Below are 5,747 nucleotides of genomic sequence, written 5' to 3'. Positions count from 1 at the left end.
GGGGTGATCCCTGCTGCCCTGCGCCATGCGAGGGGCTCTGCATGAGCCCCCCAAAGCCCCGAGGCCACTTCAGGAGCAGTGAGTCCCGGGGCTTTTCTTGGGTTTTTTTTTTCTTAAAGGGCCGGAGCTGGCCCAGGGAGGGCACCTGTGGGAGGGCCGGGGGAGCAGGGGAGAGTCAGGAGCTCATGGCAGAGCCCCCCCATGCAATGTGGGGCAGTGGGGATCGCCACCCTCCCCCCCCAGCAGCACCTGGTGAGCACTGGGGCTTTTTTTTAAAGTACGGAGCTGGGGCAGGCAGGGGAAGCCATGGGGGGATTGGGAGAGTGGGCGAGGGTCAGGGGGGCTGGCAGCGTTCCCCCCATGGTCCCATCTCCCCAGGTGCTCCTTGCTGCAGCCACCGGGGACTGCCTGAATCATCAAAGCTCTCCAAATCTTTTCTGACATCCATACAGCAGCTAAACAGAGCACTAAACTACAGTGGGGTTGTTAAGCATAAAACATGGTTCATGGTGGTAAACTATATATAAGGTAAGTTAAATAACAGAAAATGGTAAAGAAACATGCTGTATAAATATACTGTCCAGATGCAAGAACCATGAGCTAGAATCTATATGCCTGTCAGCCAGCTTGGTCCATAACGCATGAGGAGCTATACTGCCAACGTATCACAACCAGTGGCAGTACAGCTCCTCTGCAAGATGACTTGGAATAATCCATGTTCAATAAAGCTGCTATTTTCTCTGGTGTAGGCCAGAGATGCTCAACCTCTAGCCTATGGGCCAAAAGTGGCCCGTGGAACCATTGCATCTGGCCTGTGAAGCTCCCCAGGGGGTGGGAAATTTGGCAGTGGGGGAAGCAGTATCCACAGTCCCCTTCTGCCAAATCCCCATGTCCCCTCCACTTACACAGCCAGATCCAGGCCAGGCCACATCCCCTTCTTTCCATTTCTTTGGGTTGGGGCCAGGCTATACTCTCTTTTCCCCCACCCAGCTGAATGGAGCCAGGCCATGACTCCTTTTCCCCACATACCTGGATTAGGGCTAGGCCATGTCTCCTTGTCCCTGCAGGGTTGACTTAGGGCCAGACCACAATCTCTCTGCTTGCAGGGCAGGATCAGGGTGGACCATGCCCCCTTCCTCTTGTAGGACTGGATCAAGCTAGGTTACCCCCTGACCCTCTCCAGGGCCCTGCCATGCCTGCCCTGGGTTCTGGATCAGGGCCACTGGCCACATCTGGCCCTTGGATAGACTGGGCACTGCCTGTCCAGCCCACCAAGGACAAAAGTTGAGCACCACTGGTGTAGACTGTAATAGGCTTTAAGCCATTTAATGATAGCACAGTATGGAATTATTTGCATTTCCTTGACAGATTGGGTAAGAGAAGATGAGGCAAAGGAAACAATCAGGCAAGAGGATGGCACAAGTTATGAACCATTTTAGAACATTTGAGAAAGATAGATTGGGGGCGGGGAACTGGGTTAAAGATTGCTAGAAGAGTTAAAGTACATTTAGTGCTTTGGTGCTAGATAAAACTAATTTTAGACAAGATATAGTTTAGATATGGGAAATATGGGCAAGCATCTGGAGGAGGAAATCATGTCAAACAAACCTGATTGCTTTCTTTGACAAAGTAATTACTTGGGTGAATAAAGGGAATGCTGTGCATATAATGTATTGGGATTTCAGCAAGGCTTTTGACAAGGTCCCGTATGACCTTCTCATAAACAAATTGGAAAAATGTTGGCTGGATAAAACTACTAAAAAGTGGATAGATAACTGGTTCAATAGCCACAAGGGAAGGATAGTTATTAATGGGTTCATGTCAGAATGGTAGGAGTTTTTAAGTGGAGTCCTACAGGGGTCTGTCCTGGGCCCGGTGCTGTTCAACATGTTTATAAATTATTTGGATCCTGGCATAAAAACCTTATTAAGCAAGTTTAACAGACAACACAAAACTGGGAAGGATTGCAATCACATTGGAGGGTGTGAGCACAATTCAGAAGGATCCTGACAGATTGGAAATTTGGGCTGGAGCTAACAGGATGAAGTTCAATGCTTACAAATGCAAGGTACTACACCTTCAGAGGAATAACCAAAAACACAAATATAAATTGGGTGACACCCAGCTGGCTAGTAACACTATGGAAAAGGACTTTGGAGTCTTGGTAGGTCACAGACTCAGTATGAGTCTGTAGTAGGATGCAGCCACACAAAAGGGGAATGCAGTTTTGGGATGCATCAGTAGAAGCACTGGCTGCAAGACAGGGGAGGTGATAGTGCTTCTCTGTGTGGCACTGGTTAGGCCTTATCTGGAGTTCTATGTGTAGTTCTGGGCTCCACATTTTTAAAAGGATGCGGAGATGTTAGAGAGGGTCCAGAGGCAGGCAGCAAAGATGAAAAAGAGCATGGAAAGCAAGTCACATGAGGAGAGGCTGAAGGAGCTAGGCACGTTCAGCTTGTGGAAAAAGCACTTAAGAGAGGACATGATAGCAATCTTCAAATACTTGAAGGGCTGCCATAACGAAGAGGGAAAGCACTGTTTTTATCCTGCTGCAGAGAGGAGGATGTAAACCAATGGCTAGAAGTTACAGCAAAGTTTAGATTGGCTATCCCGAAAAACTTCTTCACTGTTAGAATAGTGCGGCAGTAGAACAGACTGCCTAGGGAAGTTGAGGACTCTCCATCATTGAAGATGTTCAAGGAGAGGTTGGACAACCACTGGTCAAGGTGATCTAGGTGTAACTATGTCTGTGTTCTACTATGGGTATTTCTCTTCGCTTCCGGGCTTTGCTGGTTGCTCCTGCCCAACCTTTCTGCTACATGTGTCAGGGTCCCTTAACATCTCCCTCAGAGACATTAGGTGTTGGCTGCAAGCAAGTCGAGAGACTTTGGGCATTTATACACATACCTTTTCATGCTGTGATGCACCCGAGATCTGGCATGTTGGAGCAGATGTGATTAATTTGCTCCACACACAAGCTGATGCACACTGCACTCTGTCGCATGCAGTGGTGTAAGTGTCGAAATGCATGTCAGCACACAGAAAATGCCAGTGGTGCACTTTTGAACTAAAACACTTTCAGTGTGTTTTAGTTCAAAAGCAAGCCACTGCCATTTTTTTCAGTGCTGATGTGCATTTCACCGCTTATATAACTGCATGAAATGCAGGGCTGGGCACTTTTGAAAGCACCTGGTGCTGCAGTGCAAGCATGTGTACAAATGCCGTTTGACTGGAGTGTGCCAATGCTCCTTCTGGGACCAAATGTTCCTGGGTAGAGGGTCTTGCCTCTCCACTTAGGGTCAGAACAATTGCTGTATTTGGGGTCAGGAAGATATTTTACCCTATAGTCAAATTGGTACTGACTGTGGGGGTTTTTTTCCTTTCTCTGTAGCCAAGAGTATGGCCCTCTACCCAGGATCTCTTGAGCACATTTATTGACAACATTTCATAGAAACAGGACATTGACTTCTGTGGTTCCTGTGCTTTACCTGTGGCAAGTTAGGGTGTTAGGTCAAGGTTGATGGTAGTCTTATGTAGACTTTATATTATTGTTTGTATTGGATGGTTTGGATAGGGATGATCCTGCCTCAGGCAGGGAGTTGGACTAAATGACTTCCGGAGGTCCCTTCCAGACTTACTTCTGTATGATTCTCTATGAATGTTAATTAATGTAACACTTACCAGGAATGCTTTCATATGTTTTTATCTTATTTAGTAAGTGTTTTGATCTTGAGCCAAGCAATAGAGTACTAAAAAATGGGTTCATCTCATAGTCTTTGCTCTTCAGCCTTGACTATGGTTCTTGATAATAGTCCTTCTGTGATGAATTAAGATAAAAGCTTTTTTAAAAATCTTAATTTGAATCCTGGGTGAAAGGTCCATTTCTCTAACAGGCTGGCCAACAGCTAGAGGCTTTTTAAGACTTGAGGACTTAGAGAAATGTATTAAAGTCTGTAAAAAGTTACCAAGATTTTTTTTTCTTTAAATAAATGCACATTTTACAAACTTTAATCATTTGCTTAATATGCCTTACCTTCCCTCCTTGGTCGCTTATATCTTATCTGTATTTCATTAATAAACTTGCTATTAAAGTTATCTACATTTATGTTTGTGAATGTTTAATTTTTGGGGAAATGGCTCTTTGAACCTTTCTTGCTTTTAAGACTATAACTGAGGGTTAGCATGACTGCAAATAGGGTTCAGCCTGATGTTATTGTCACATTTGAAATTATTTGTAGGCAGCCCTGATGTCATGAATAACACGTGCCCCTGACAACTGGGGGGGCATGGTGGCAATGGGAGCGCAATAGCAGTGGCAGGAGTGTGGTGGCAGTAAGCAGGAACTCCCACTGGCACTGTTGGTTGCGGGGGGGGGCCGGCAGTGGCGAGCACTGACCAGGGGTCCGTGACCACCCAGACTCTGCCGGCAGTGCCAGCGGTGGCCAGTAGGGATCACTGACCACCTGCAGACACTTCCAGTGGCAGGGGGGCAGTGAGCGGCGACCACCCCTTTTTGTAGGGGGTGCACCGCCATACACCTTCGTGCACCCCCCACACATCACCCCTGCCTGATGTCATTGGAATGTCTAAATGTCTGAATTAGACTGAGTGATTAGATGCCCAAACCACATAAACTCCTCTAGGACTCTGATGCACAGTTTATTCATAGAATGTACTGAAGGATTTATAAAGTGAATTAAACAATCAAGCATTTCCCCCCTTTCTTTCTGGGTTGCACTCCCTACCCCAAAACCAAGACATGTGCTTTTATCCATCAGTTTAAAAGCTTTGTAGCAGCAAACAGAATAATGAAATGAGATGCTGAGTTCTAGATGCTTATGTCCATAGGAAATAATCAAAATATGGATTGTACTTAGCATATTTCCTTTTACAAAATGCCCTAAAGCAGTACTGAATTATTCCTATGACTGAAACAACCAAGGATGTTGGTTACAATAAATCTACAAACCTATATTTGTTTCACTTTTGCTCACAGTACAGTACTTAATGTTTAAATCCATCTGTGCTACCAACATTGCTTGAAAGGTAAATCACCTAAATGGGTTGAGCTTTCTCCTGTTTATTGTTGCCAAGGGAACCACTCTGTTGGTATTCACCAGTGTGAAATGTCTGTTCAACCTGCATTTCTGAGAAGCAGAAATGACACAGACATGTAGCATTCATTGAAAAAAATGCACTGCAGTATATGGGGAAATACACTGATGTACTAGAGGGAAAAAATCTCAAACAATTGCGGCTTAGGGTTATTTGTTTTGGCTTTCTTTTGGTCATTTTTAATTAAATGGATTGACAGATTTATAAACATATGTAATATTAAGTATAATCCTATGTAAAAAGTCTACTTCTGCTCACAATTATTCTGTGTGATGTTCTGCCCACAAAATATTAAGTACTGCTTAAGCTAGAAAACCAAGTCAGTGAACTGGCAGTGTCTAAAACAATTTCAGTTTGATTTTTTTCCTCTAATACTTTTGCGTTTTTTAGTGATCTTTCACTTGTGCAATTTAACAAATCATTTTATGTTCAGGAATGAAATTTCAGTGGTATCAAATACTATATTTGCAGTTAGTCCCTAGATTCTCTTTATCTAATATCTTTATGTGGCGATACATGGCCCTAGGGAAAGGCTATGTTTATACATGAATGGAAGATTATTTGAATTACTACCCTCAGAGATAGTTTCATAATTTCATAGTTTCTAGGGTCGGAAGGGGCCTGAGCAGATC

This window comes from Gavialis gangeticus, unplaced genomic scaffold (assembly GCF_001723915.1).
Source record: "Gavialis gangeticus isolate Ggan-Ray unplaced genomic scaffold, GavGan_comp1, whole genome shotgun sequence".
Classification (NCBI taxonomy): domain Eukaryota; kingdom Metazoa; phylum Chordata; order Crocodylia; family Gavialidae; genus Gavialis; species Gavialis gangeticus.
Note: the sequence above shows the minus strand (reverse complement) of the source record.